The sequence below is a fragment of the Stomoxys calcitrans genome, chromosome 1, assembly GCF_963082655.1.
Source record: "Stomoxys calcitrans chromosome 1, idStoCalc2.1, whole genome shotgun sequence".
NCBI lineage: Eukaryota > Metazoa > Arthropoda > Insecta > Diptera > Muscidae > Stomoxys > Stomoxys calcitrans.
In genome coordinates this window covers 141,778,867-141,791,510 of record NC_081552.1, presented here as the reverse complement: position 1 = coordinate 141,791,510, position 12,644 = coordinate 141,778,867, and the positions used below count along the sequence as shown (strand labels likewise).

General features: G+C 36.3%; 1 protein-coding gene across 2 annotated transcripts in view; it reads right to left on the bottom strand.

Moving 5' to 3' along the window:
• Window positions 1-11,817, bottom strand: part of LOC106094892 (adenylyl cyclase 78C) — a 384,230-nt gene extending 372,413 nt beyond the window's left edge. Inside the window, exon 1 of one of the 2 annotated variants that reach the window (XM_059361192.1) lies at window positions 11,232-11,817. The gene's annotated coding sequence lies outside the window, so the exon portion shown is untranslated. The remainder of the gene's footprint in view (window positions 1-11,231) is intronic. The other variant, XM_059361191.1, reaches the window with a different exon arrangement.
• Window positions 11,818-12,644: the final 827 nt, after the last annotated feature.

Sequence of the window (12,644 nt, the reverse complement as noted above, 5' to 3'; positions counted from 1 at the left end):
TGGAGGATACATCTGGGGCCTCTAGGTTAAGAAATATTCTGTCCTCGAGACCTATTTCGGTGGGGTATATTCAGAAGTCAGAGAATGTATGGACAATGTCTAGTGAATAACCACTAGAAGTACACGTTGATACACATTTCCATGGAAATTTTCCAACGGACAAAGTGGCGCCAGAAGAGGTTGTCACTGGTATGCTTTCGTCGGAGGTTATTAGGGAAATTGTGTCTGAGCCATAAAGCTAATTTTCATTCCGAAAGCAGGAAAACCTCACCATACGAAGGCGAAATATGTTCGTCCTTTAATGCTGAAGTCTGTTGAGATGTTGATAGAAACACATCGTAGGGCAAAGATCCCTGGAGAACGCCTGTCGCGGCAGCAACATGCATACAGTAAAGGCAAATCTACTGAAACAGCCCTTCACGACCTAGTCGGCTACAAAAAAGGGGTTCTCTCGCTGTCAAGGATTATGCAATGGTAGCATTTCTTGACATTGAAAGTGCTCTCAATAATGTAAAACCGACATCAATCATGAAGGAGTTGGACATCAATCATCAACTCTACCGCAAGAACGTTTATTAATAACTTACTTAATAAAAGATGCATTACGGCAGGCTTCGGATCTGTGGATCTAAAGAGATGGGTCAGTAGAGGAACACCTCAACGAGGTGTACTGTCTCCTCTACTTTGGAATATAGCCATTAACAATATATTGTATTATTGTGTTGTATGCTGATGACGTGGCAATTAGCGTTTAGGAGGAAGTTTCCCAGCAATCAAGAGATATACTTCAGGAAGTTCTAGGTGCAACAGCGAAGTGGGCTTACGTCTAGGTATAAGTCCATGCAAGGCAAAAGTAGTTCTTTTCAGCAGGAGATTCAAGTTGCCTACAGTAGAACCTGTCTCCTTGGCAGGAGAGAATGTTCCATTTTCTGAGAGAGCAAAATACATGGGTGTTTTGCTAGACAGGAAATTGAACTTTTGTACCACTATTCCTGATAGAACCGATTGGAGCTATGACATCCCTGGTGATAGAAGTTACATAGACGACCATGTGGGCTTTGGGTGTACTCTTAAGATCTAGGTTACCTGACCACTGCAGTGTGTATCGAGCGGAGATCCTTGCAATTAAGGAAGTGGTGGAATGGCTAAGATATAATGTCATTACGACGATTGGCAAAAAAATCTTCTCAGACAGCCAGGCAGCCATTAAATCCCTGGAAAACGTATTTCTGAACACAAAAACCGCCCCCGACTGTCGCAAATCTCTCAACGAGATGGCCGAACAGTTCAAAATTCACCTGTTCTGTGTGCCGGGCCACAGAGATTTCCCAGAGAATTGTAAATCGGACGAGCTAGCGAGACTAGGAACTACCATACACATTCCAGGGACACTGGAATCTGTGGGCATGCCTCTAGCGACATGTAAGCTAAGTTTTCAAGACCACTCCCGAAGGACAACGAGTGATATATTGTCACAGAGGGGGCTGTGAGCATTCCAAAACTATGTTGCCTAATCTAGACTAGACTGAAGAGGTCTACCGCTTTGCTGTCATTGGCTAGAACAGACATCTCCGTCATTGTGTCCGTCATGAGATGTCACTGTCTAATCGGAAAACATGCTGACAGACTGAAGGTTGCCAGCAACGACTTTTGCAGAAGCTGTGTGCACATCGAAGAAGAAGAGACTATAGAACACCTTCTGTGTGTCTGTCCCGCGCTAGCGGTTAGAAAGAGTTCCATTTTAGGTTCTCATTTCTTTGAGAATCAGTCTGATTTATCGGACGTGAACATTCGCAAGTTACTGGGCTTTTTAAAGCGATCTGGATGGTTCAACGGTAGGAACTAGAAGGCGTCTTCCTTCTTCTGTTCCTGTGGCAACAAAATGGACGAAAACGTCTAAGTGAGTCTGATTGCAGACTGCCACTTAATCCTAACCTAACCTAAGTAAATTTTCATAACATAAGAGAAAATTTTCATAAGGTGTAAGAAATTTTACATTTTTTACTAGAAAATAAGGTATTCCTTTTTTTCAGTGTATTTATCATCATTAAAAACTTGAACGCTAATAGTTTAGTTATATAAACTCATTTACTAATTAATTGATTAATTATTAATTATTGTTTCCAATTGTTTACAGTCCTTCGCATAAAAACAAGTAAGCGAGCATTAAGTTCGGCCGGGTCGAACATTATAAATCCTCTACAATGGATCGCATCTGCCAAGTTCCTTGAGTGAATTATCAAACAAGGAGATCGATTTATATTTATATATTTATATTTAAAGGAGCAATATAGAGTAATCGATATGAACCGTACTTGTGGTTGTTGGATATCATAACAAATACCCGGTACAAAATCTCTGCCAAATCGGATTATGATTGCGACCCGTAGAAGGCTCAAGAAGTCAAATCGGGAGACCAGTTTACATAGATCTGATTTGGACTGTACTTGGCACTATTGTTAGAAGTCATGTAAAATACAACGAGCATAACTGCAGCCAAATCGGATAACCTCCAGAGTCTGAAACTCAATTTGGGAAGTCAGTTCGTATGGAAGTTAATCAGGCAATGTACATACCATTTTAAATAATAATAAGCATGCATGTAGTCGTACAAAACACTACACTCAACCAAATTTGTTATCCAAAACAGCAAAAATGTTTGATAAAACAGCAGTTTTTGTCTGCTGAAAATGGGAAAGCAGTAATTACTGCTGAATTAGCAAACATTTTGGTCAGCTAAATCAGCAAACAAAATCTGCTGAAGAAAAATGTTATGCTATTTTTAATGTGTGCCTGTTACTTGTTTTAAGTACTTTGGACATTTTTTTAGAAATTTGTTAAGCAGAGATGATTTTAATTTGTGGAATATTTCTGTAAAGAAGCTACCTGATACATCCAATGGTATACATTTCGAAATGCGGCTGACCTCGATCGCATTTTGCGTTATTGCTCCATTAATGTGCACATGACTGGCATGGCCTTTTGCACCTCAATTTAAAGAAAAACTATTATGGAAAGTAGACATTCAGTGGAAACGTAGACGTCAGAGAAACGTCTATTCCGCAGAAAGAAAAAGGAAATGGAAAGATGTGAGTGTGAGCGAATTGAGATGTACAGGAGTCAGAATCAAGTCCGGAAATTCTACCAAAGAATTAAACATCAAACCGATGGCTTTGGTGCAGGCACATTCTCCTGCAGAGACAAAGAAGGAAATCTGGTAACTGACATAGGTAACATGCTGAAGATATGGAAAGAACATTTTACCCAACTGCTAGTGTCCGACGTTGGCGGCGAAGAGGATACCGCAGAACCAATCCCTGATGATGGTATAGAATGTTTACCTCCTAGTCAGATTGAGGTCCAAGTAGCAGTGACCCGTATATATAAAATTCAATTTGTGTTTGTTTGTAGGTTTGTTTGTTTGTATGTTTGTGCGTTCCTTATAGACTCAGAAACGGCTGAACCGATTTTCTTGAAATTTTCACAGATGGTGCATAATGACTCCGTGGTGAAAATAGGGTAATACATTTTTTGATATCTGTAGGGGGACGGACCCTCCCCCTTACCCTAATTTTCAGAAACGCCAGATCTCAGAGATGGGGGGTGCGATTTAAGCGAAATTTTGTGTGCTCTCATATAGTAGCCTAAAAACAAAAATTTGGTATCCAAATTTCGGATGGGGTACCTAGGGGGGCTGTATATATAAATATAAATATATATATACAGCGGTCAAAAAAAGTATTCATCATTCAATGTTTTTTTTTTAATAAGTCTACAAAGGACAATTGGAATAAAAACATATTAAACTAATGATGCAGTAGTGCTTGTGTGATATATATGTACACAATTTCATTGTTTTTAAAGAAAAAAATAGTATTTATTGGAACAAAAAGGGTCATTTTACAGCTGAACACAAAAAATTAAACAAAAAAAGTATTCATCATTGCAAAAAAACAAAAAAATAAATAACATAATTTAAAAAAATTAATACTTTGTTATTCGACCACCGCGTCTTATAACTTCTTTTAAACGGTTTGACATCGATTGGACTAATTTAGCGGTTATATTTTGGTCTATATTAGTCCATTCCTCCATTATCACCTGTTGCATTTGACTCTTGCTCGAAAAATTGCGCGTTCTCAATTTGCGTTCGAGATGTTCCCAAAGATGTTCAATTGGGTTCAAGTCGGGACTTTGAGGAGGAGTTTTAATGACTTTGGGGCAGTTATACAGCATCCACATCTCGGTATTTAAAGCAGAATGTTTGGGGTCATTATCTTGATAATATTGAAAGTTATTACCAAGCCCAAGTTTTACAGCACTATCTTTTAAATTCCTCTTTAAAATGTCAATGTAATACTTATGATCCATTACTCCATTAATAATTTCAAGATTTCCCGCTCCTGAAGCCGCCATACACCCCCAAACCATTAAACCACCTCCACCATGTTTTACAGTAGCAACTGTGTTTCGTTCTTCAAGCTCTGTATTTGGTTTTCTGTACACTATGACCTTTCCATCGCACCCAAAAAGATTAAACTTGCTCTCGTCTGCAAAAATGACTGTTTTCCAAAATGATTCGGGCTGTTTTACATACATTTTTGCGAAGTTTAGCCTTTTCACTCGGTTTATTTTATTTATAAAGGGCTTCTTACGTGCAGTTCTTCCTCTGTAACTATGCCTTTTGAGTGTATTTCGAATTGTTTGTGTAGTAACTTCCTTCCCTAAATATTCCATAGTGTTTTTACGAAGAATGGTCGCATTTGTCTTCGGAGTTTTCTGAACTTGCCGCACTAGCCAACGCACATCTCCAACTGAAAGTGCTTTTGGTCGACCAGATCTTGGTTTATTGTCAACAGTTTTCGTTTCTGTCCACTTTCTGATGATGGATTGTATAGTAGATCGTGGTCTATTTAATATTTCACTGATAGTTTTTTGAGTTAAACCATTCCTGTGGTGTTTTATTATCAAAACTTTTACCTCATCAGAAACCTCGTTTTGCTTACGACCCATTTTGACAAAAACTATATTTTCAATGAAATTAAATATTTGCTGTCAAGGGCAAAGCCTCCTTTACTAAATAAAACAGAAAAGGGGGATTCCCAAATAATATTTGAATTTGACTTTGATGATAGCACATCAATGATGAATACTTTTTTTGTTCTGTTTTTGGTGTTATTATATAAAATTGCATTTTTTGCGCTAATTAAATTTATTTTTTGAATTTATTTTAAAACATATTACGAAAAATAAACTATTGCATAAAACTGCATTATTTGTTTACTTTAAATTTTCGTCAATTACCCAAAATAAGTGAATTTATTATCAATTTTGCTAATGATGAATACTTTTTTTGACCGCTGTATATATATATATATATATATATATATATATATATATATATATATATATATATATATATATATATATATATATATATATATATATATATATATATATACTTTCACATATATATATTGACTTTCACATTATCCATTACGATTGGTCGAAATCGGTTCAGATTTACATATAGCTCCCCAGATGTTCGCATTGCATTAACGTGTTCATTTGTTAACCGATTCTGTTGAAGTTTGGCAAGAAGGATTTTCTTATGACTCTTAATATTTCACTTCTAAAGCCACCGCATTTATTGACCAATCTTGCCAAAATTATGCACAACGCTTTCCTCGATGACTACCACAATATCTAAGAAGTTTGGTCTATATCGATTCAGAATTAGATGTCGCTCCCATATGTATGTTCGTCCGATTTTGGGCAATTTGTTGTCATTTGTCAACCGTAGTTATAATACTTTTAACATATTTGCTTTCCTCGAAATTTGAGACGAGGATTTCAATAACCCATCTGAAAACATCCGCCGAAGTCCATCAAAATTGGTTCAGAATTATATGCATTTAGCTATAGCTCTCATATAAACCTATTAAATACCACGTGCATAACTGCAGCCAAATCGGATAATAATTACGCCTTGCATAGTTTGAAAAAGTCAAATCGGGAGATCGGTTCGTATGGAAGTTACATCACGCCATGCACCGATTTAAATAATAATTGGTATGGATGTTGGTGTTCGTAACAAAACGCTACATACCATGTCCATCCGTCTGTCGAAAGAACTTTAACTTTCAAATGAGTAAAGGCAGCCGCTCGAAATTTTGGACAAATTTTTCTTATGGATGTACATAGGTCGGTTGTATTTAATTATTGCTCTGATATCAATCAATCTCCCGATTATAACTCAACCTCCTGAGGGCGCATATTAACCCGATTTGGCTGAAATTTTGCATGATGACTTTTGCCACCTACAACAGCTTCTCATGCATATTTCTTATTTATAAACCGATCGTTCAAATTTATTTCGTGCGCCTTTAGTGGGCACAATTCTTATCCGATTTGGCTCTTTGATTTTTGTTATGACCATCTTTAACCTGATATAACTCCTATACAAACTGGTCTTCCGATTTGATTTTTAAGCGCTTACAGGAAGCCATTTTTATCCATATATATAAGAAAAACCCCCATGGAATAGCCTTCCATTATCCTTTTTAAGTTTTTGTCATTAAAGAGAAACCGTGCAAATGACTTGACAAGTGCTATCCAAAGTGGATGGTTGTTTTTGTACTTGGTTTTGTATTATTTTGTTTGGTGAAAAGAGAAACAGAGTACTTGAAATATTTCGGAAGCCACTGAAATATTTCGAAATTGCTGGGCCCAAAATATAGCAACATTCGTACCAATGGTAGTTTTATTTCCATGAGTGTATGCCTTAGAAATGGAGGTTTTGTATGTTTACACCTCCAAGATATTTTGCATCTATAGGAACCCAATGCTTTGGCAGGCGGACGGGGTGGTAGCGAAAACACATTGTGGTTTATTTGATTTTATATATCGCGAGAATAGTCACCAGATGAGTGGACATGTAAGCCCTAAATGGGAATGACGACGTGAATGCAGACATATTCATATCCACAATTGGATGAAGGGATATAGAATATGTAAAAATAAAATTTTAAATTTAGCCTTCGTCTTTATTGACCATGGGTCGTTCACAAAAATCTAAAAATACCCTACCCTAGAACACCTTCTGTGTGTCTGTCCCGCGCTAGCGGTTAGAAAGAGTTCCATTTTAGGTTCTCATTTCTTTGAGAATCAGTCTGATTTATCGGATGTGAACATTCGCAAGTTACTGGGCTTTTTAAAGCGATCTGGATGGTTCAACGGTAGGAACTAGAAGGCGTCTTCCTTCTTCTGTTCCTGTGGCAACAAAATGGACGAAAACGTCTAAGTGAGTCTGATTGCAGACTGCCACTTAATCCTAACCTAACCTAAGTAAATTTTCATAACATAAGAGAAAATTTTCATAAGGTGTAAGAAATTTTCCATTTTTTACTAGAAAATAAGGTATTCCTTTTTTTCAGTGTATTTATCATCATTAAAAACTTGAACGCTAATAGTTTAGTTATATAAACTCATTTACTAATTAATTGATTAATTATTAATTATTGTTTCCAATTGTTTACAGTCCTTCGCATAAAAACAAGTAAGCGAGCATTAAGTTCGGCCGGGTCGAACATTATAAATCCTCTACAATGGATCGCATCTGCCAAGTTCCTTGAGTGAATTATCAAACAAGGAGATCGATTTATATTTATATATTTATATTTAAAGGAGCAATATAGAGTAATCGATATGAACCGTACTTGTGGTTGTTGGATATCATAACAAATACCCGGTACAAAATCTCTGCCAAATCGGATTATGATTGCGACCCGTAGAAGGCTCAAGAAGTCAAATCGGGAGACCAGTTTACATAGATCTGATTTGGACTGTACTTGGCACTATTGTTAGAAGTCATGTAAAATACAACGAGCATAACTGCAGCCAAATCGGATAACCTCCAGAGTCTGAAACTCAATTTGGGAAGTCAGTTCGTATGGAAGTTAATCAGGCAATGTACATACCATTTTAAATAATAATAAGCATGCATGTAGTCGTACAAAACACTACACTCAACCAAATTTGTTATCCAAAACAGCAAAAATGTTTGATAAAACAGCAGTTTTTGTCTGCTGAAAATAGGAAAGCAGTAATTACTGCTGAATTAGCAAACATTTTGGTCAGCTAAATCAGCAAACAAAATCTGCTGAAGAAAAATGTTATGCTATTTTTAATGTGTGCCTGTTACTTGTTTTAAGTACTTTGGACATTTTTTTAGAAATTTGTTAAGCAGAGATGATTTTAATTTGTGGAATATTTCTGTAAAGAAGCTACCTGATACATCCAATGGTATACATTTCGAAATGCGGCTGACCTCGATCGCATTTTGCGTTATTGCTCTATTAATGTGCACATGACTGGCATGGCCTTTTGCACCTCAATTTAAAGAAAAACTATTATGGAAAGTAGACATTCAGTGGAAACGTAGACGTCAGAGAAACGTCTATTCCGCAGAAAGAAAAAGGAAATGGAAAGATGTGAGTGTGAGCGAATTGAGATGTACAGGAGTCAGAATCAAGTCCGGAAATTCTACCAAAGAATTAAACATCAAACCGATGGCTTTGGTGCAGGCACATTCTCCTGCAGAGACAAAGAAGGAAATCTGGTAACTGACATAGGTAACATGCTGAGGATATGGAAAGAACATTTTACCCAACTGCTAGTGTCCGACGTTGGCGGCGAAGAGGATACCGCAGAACCAATCCCTGATGATGGTATAGAATGTTTACCTCGTAGTCAGATTGAGGTCCAAGTAGCAGTGACCCGTATATATAAAATTCAATTTGTGTTTGTTTGTAGGTTTGTTTGTTTGTATGTTTGTGCGTTCCTTATAGACTCAGAAACGGCTAAACCGATTTTCTTGAAATTTTCACAGATGGTGCATAATGACTCCGTGGTGAAAATAGGGTAATACATTTTTTGATATCTGTAGGGGGGCGGACCCTCCCCCTTACCCTAATTTTCAGAAACGCCAGATCTCAGAGATGGGGGGTGCGATTTAAGCGAAATTTTGTGTGCTCTCATATAGTAGCCTAAAAACAAAAATTTGGTATCCAAATTTCGGATGGGGTACCTAGGGGGGCTGTATATATAAATATAAATATAAATATATATATATATATATATATATATATATATATATATATATATATATATATATATATATATATATATATATATATATATATATATATATATATATATATATATATATATATATATATATATATATGTATATATATATATATATATATATATATATATATATATATATATATATATATATATATATATATATATTGACTTTCACAATATCCATTACGATTGGTCGAAATCGGTTCAGATTTACATATAGCTCCCCAGATGTTCGTATTGCATTAACGTGTTCAGTTGTTAACCGATTCTGTTGAAGTTTGGCAAGAAGGATTTTCTTATGACTCTTAATATTTCACTTCTAAAGCCACCGCATTTATTGAACAATCTTGCCAAAATTATGCACAACGCTTTCCTCGATGACTACCACAATATCTAAGAAGTTTGGTCTATATCGATTCAGAATTAGATGTCGCTCCCATATGTATGTTCGTCCGATTTTGGGCAATTTGTTGTCATTTGTCAACCGTAGTTATAATACTTTTAACATATTTGCTTTCCTCGAAATTTGAGACGAGGATTTCAATAACCCATCTGAAAACATCCGCCGAAGTCCATCAAAATTGGTTCAGAATTATATGCATTTAGCTATAGCTCTCATATAAACCTATTAAATACCACGTGCATAACTGCAGCCAAATCGGATAATAATTACGCCTTGCATAGTTTGAAAAAGTCAAATCGGGAGATCGGTTCATATGGAAGTTACATCACGCCATGCACCGATTTAAATAATAATTGGTATGGATGTTGGTGTTCGTAACAAAACGCTACATACCATGTCCATCCGTCTGTCGAAAGAACTTTAACTTTCAAATGAGTAAAGGCAGCCGCTCGAAATTTTGGACAAATTTTTCTTATGGATGTACATAGGTCGGTTGTATTTAATTATTGCTCTGATATCAATCAATCTCCCGATTATAACTCAACCTCCTGAGGGCGCATATTAACCCGATTTGGCTGAAATTTTGCATGATGACTTTTGCCACCTACAACAGCTTCTCATGCATATTTCTTATTTATAAACCGATCGTTCAAATTTATTTCGTGCGCCTTTAGTGGGCACAATTCTTATCCGATTTGGCTCTTTGATTTTTGTTATGACCATCTTTAACCTGATATAACTCCTATACAAACTGGTCTTCCGATTTGATTTTTTAAGCGCTTACAGGAAGCCATTTTTATCCATATATATAAGAAAAACCCCCATGGAATAGCCTCCCATTATCCTTTTTAAGTTTTTGTCATTAAAGAGAAACCGTGCAAATGACTTGACAAGTGCTATCCAAAGTGGATGGTTGTTTTTGTACTTGGTTTTGTATTATTTTGTTTGGTGAAAAGAGAAACAGAGTACTTGAAATATTTCGGAAGCCACTGAAATATTTCGAAATTGCTGGGCCCAAAATATAGCAACATTCGTACCAATGGTAGTTTTATTTCCATGAGTGTATGCCTTAGAAATGGAGGTTTTGTATGTTTACACCTCCAAGATATTTTGCATCTATAGGAACCAAATGCTTTGGCAGGCGGACGGGGTGGTAGCGAAAACACATTGTGGTTTATTTGATTTTATATATCGCGAGAATAGTCACCAGATGAGTGGACATGTAAGCCCTAAATGGGGATGACGACGTGAATGCAGACATATTCATATCCACAATTGGATGAAGGGATATAGAATATGTAAAAATAAAATTTTAAATTTAGCCTTCGTCTTTATTGACCATGGGTCGTTCACAAAAATCTAAAAATACCCTCCTTACTTTTAAATCTTATTCAAAAATAATTTCACCGTTGCGTACGCAAGGCTGTTTTCCAATATGTGTAGCATTGTGGACGCGGAATTTTACGAATCCACTCAATTTCATCCCATAATTTATCCTCGAGATGTTTTTTAATTTATGAAAAAGTAGCCAATAAGCAAGGTTTTTAGTTCAAGTTTGGATGAAGTTTGGGGTGAGTGTATGAACCACAAACGACACAGTTGCCTCGTATTTTATATTTTGTAAATTGATCTGTTAAACGAATTTGTAAACGTTTTCTCACTTTCGTATGATAATTACCTCCCCTAATACATCTCTGTACAACTAAGCCTGCTGATGAAGAGTGTAACATTTACATAAGTGTCAACTTTTTTTTTTATTTTATACATAATTTCAAGCGGAATTGGTTATACCTGACCCATAGTGAGTGTGCTTGTGTGTGATTTTCACCCCGGTAGTATTTTTGGTTCACGCTGGGTGCTGGATAAAAGGCACTGGTAGTTATTTGCTGATGCTTTTGGAATTGTTGTTGGTTATTTTTTTAATTAATTCAAATATTCTTGTACTTTGGCTTTTTATCTGGCGACAAATATTTTTGTTTACCCGAACACACATTTGAATACACAAACACACAGTTACTATGTCTGCGGTTACTCAGATTTTATACGGTAATAATTTGTTTAATTCAATTCTAATGAACTTCGTTAGTTTTGTTGAAATTCTGTTACACTTGCATTGGCTACCACTGGTGATAGCCTGCGACGAATATTAATAATTGGCACCATCACTCTAGGGGAAGAATATCAATAAAAGCGGTATGAAAGCGGCAATACGACAACACAAACACCCGGCGCGTATACGCAACTACCGCTTTATGGTTCGTTTGGTCGAGATAACAGGCGGCAACTAAATGGGGTTGCAACGTCGACTCTTACATCTGCCTTGTGTTTGGGTAACAGCAGTAATCAACATGTGGATACGATGTGAAAGGCTTTCTGTTAAAGTCGCAGAAATATTAAAAAAGCTCATCTTTAGCCAACTGCACTGTTCACAGAGATTGAACAGTTCTGTATGTTAGTTCTAGAATAGGCCAAAAAATTAGAGGCATTGAAATGTAGCCATGTATACAAAGGGAAAAGGCATGTTTGTTTCGAAGAGAGATGTTTATCACACTACCGCCAGAGTGATGAAATTCTCTAGCAATGGTATTCGAGCATTCACCGCCAGAGTGCTCCGCAGGAAAGGAGGAAAAGGTTTGCTCAATGCATGACGTCGATTAAAGTCAAACTCTCACCGCCAGAGTGCTGGAGGCTGGTGGACTACTTAATGTCAGAGTGGTGATATTGCCAAAAAAAAAATGAATCAGATACTCATTGTCAAAGTGCACGAAGCGAAGAATGGAAGATGTTCAGCCACTAATAGGGGCAAGGAAGATTTTTTGATACAGTATATATATATATATATATATATATATATATATATATATATATATATATATATAAACACTGACCGAAATTTGTTATTCAAAATAGCAAAAAAAAAGTTGCCAAAAAATTGTTTTTGTTTTCTGAAAATGGGAAAGAAGACATAACTGCTGTTTTAGCTAACATATGGCTGTTGAAAAAAAAAAAAACGAAAATCCAAATTTTGCCCACGAACATTCCACTAAGGAACAGGGGCAAACTTCTCGCATATCCATGACTGCAGTCCGAT